Source organism: Tarenaya hassleriana, unplaced genomic scaffold (genome assembly GCF_000463585.1).
Source record: "Tarenaya hassleriana unplaced genomic scaffold, ASM46358v1 Cleome55, whole genome shotgun sequence".
NCBI classification, from domain to species: Eukaryota; Viridiplantae; Streptophyta; class Magnoliopsida; order Brassicales; family Cleomaceae; genus Tarenaya; species Tarenaya hassleriana.
Window position 1 is genome coordinate 658,764 of NW_010968113.1, and position 2,455 is coordinate 661,218.

The following is a 2,455-nucleotide window of genomic DNA, read 5'->3' on the forward strand; positions in this document are numbered from 1 at the left end:
GTCATCCTTGTCGGTTTCAGCTCACCGACATTAAGTTTCTTAAATATGGAGAGAGGCAGCAAACTGACACTTGCGCCCAAATCGCAAAGCGCCCACTCAATCTCCACATTTCCCAATCTGCACAGTGTGACACCCGAAACCCGTGTCCCGCGAAAACCACGAGTTGCGCCACATGGACAACAAAAATACAAAGTCAGGTCACCGCCCGTACAAGCCAACATAAGTCCAAAGAAAGAAAAGTACATGATCCAGATAGCTCCTCACACGTCACCAGTACCCTCGTCCTGCTGCTGCCAATACTGCTCCGTGTCTGAAACGTTGCATAACAACGTCCATAAGCTACGTGCTTAGTGAGTACTTCGGGTTAGACCCGAAGATCATACTCAAATTGCAAATGGCCAAACACAATCAATATTATACATACACTAGATATAAGTGTATACATATATACACACTTCATGCCAGGAAACACAATTCACTCAATCGCACAAGTAATTCACTTATCACACACACTCAGTCCAAATGACAAGTCATCGGACTTAACCGTCAAATCATCTCTATGTGCATCGCACACATAGGATACCGCAAGGATCTGGTCTCACCAGTCCAGGACATATGTACACGAGTCATAACTCGACCCATCGGGTCTCTCAGTAATAACCGTACCGTCAAATCATCTCCACGTGTGCATCACACACGTGGGTAAGGACGCTCCATGTGCAACGCACATCCCCCGCTCTCCTCGGCAATCGCCGGAACAATAAAACACGCCATCCAAATCCCTACTCCATAAAACATAATACATCAACCATCCCCTCTGACATCGATGTCACCTCTCGATGCCAGAGCACCAGGTGCCTTCTCCAGGCCACCACCGACTATGTCGAGCGAAGTCAGTACACAACTGACAACCTCTCGCCGGCCGTCCGCCACGGAGAAACTCATCGGACCCGAGCTCAGGTCTTTCTGAGTTCCTTCGCATAACCTCGTCGGGAGAATCGCTCAATCCCGAGTCACGGGTAAATGTATTGCCAGTCTCTGCCGGGAGAATCACTCAATCCCGATCCCGTTCCATAGCTAGTGGAACGTTGGCGCGGTTACTGTGTAACCGTAGGATTTCCTCAACCCCGTGATAGCCGAATCACTCAAGACTATCACGTGTATCATCGGCTCCAAGCTCTGCCCGTGGGCAACCAATCACAATCATGTCTCCTCAATATGAAACCTGACCCGGGTCAGAGATCATAAAGAGGAGATCCCAACAATACAACCATCGAAATATCACCTCAAACCCGCTACAATCACACGCTTAACCTTATCCCGACCCTCCGGAATAGAGTCTCACGCCATGCCAATTACCCGGTTCCCCAATCACACGCATTCATATATTATTATACCTATTCGGGTATACACACGTTCTTACTTGTCATTTTGGTTATCTCGTTTCCTTTACATTCATTTGATTCCTTTTATCCTCCGATCCGATCAAATTGGGTCCGACCATTCCGGATTACCAATTCAGCTCGTTCCGAAGGTTTTACTTACCGTAAGTCGGTTTCATTCAAGTTTCATGAGGTTCGGGTAGGAAACGGGTCTAGGTAGGTCACGTATAGGGGTCGGTTGCATCGAATTTCGTTCGGTCCGAAAGAACGAACCAAAACGGGGAGACAGGTGTCCAGAACGGACGGTCTGCCCCGTCTGGAACGGACGGTCTAGTGGCTTGGTCCCTTCGGTCTGGCCGAAGATGGAACGGACGTTCCGCGAAAGGTGGAACGGACGTTCTGGGTACAGAACGGACGGTCCATGTCCAGAGCGGACGGTCTGGACTCGTCTTCTTCCCCCGAAACCCTGCGAACCCTAGAACGGACGGTCCATGCCTGGAACGTTCGGTCTAGGCGCACCAGGAACTTCGGGTTTCCAATTTTTGCACCAAACTCAACAAGTTATACATAAAAATGATCCCTAGAACATCAGGAATCCAAATCTAACACCAATTTCATGCAATTTCCACTCAAAGCAATCAAATCTCCATTTTCAATTTGATTATCATTTTTGGGCATAATCCGAAACACTCACTTAGCTCAAATTCGAGCTCGGGGTTTCGTTGGGGATGTTCTGTAGGGTTGATTGCTGTGGTTATTTGTTGATTTCGACAGAAATCGGGACTCCAATCGAAGGTTGAAGTTTCGGACTTTTGAGAGAGTTTGTGGGGGAGTGAGAGGGCGAAGTGAGAGGCGAAGAACGACGGAATGGGCGGACCTAGGGCAGTTCTCGCGTCCCAGAAGAAGCAGGGTGTAGAGGAGGTTGGGCTGTTCCTGGATCAAGCAGGAGGTGTCAAACGCCGGTGAAACCTTGGAATTCCGGCGGTGACTCAGCATGGAGAAGAGGCGACGCAATTTTTCTCAGTCTCACGTCGTCAGACCGGACGGTCCGGCTAAGCAGAACGGGCGGGCTG

At 49.4% G+C, this 2,455-nt stretch overlaps 1 protein-coding gene across 1 annotated transcript in view; it reads right to left on the bottom strand.

Moving 5' to 3' along the window:
• Positions 1-2,455, bottom strand: part of LOC104798657 — a 33,001-nt gene that overhangs the window by 9,605 nt on the left and 20,941 nt on the right. The window lies entirely within an intron of this gene.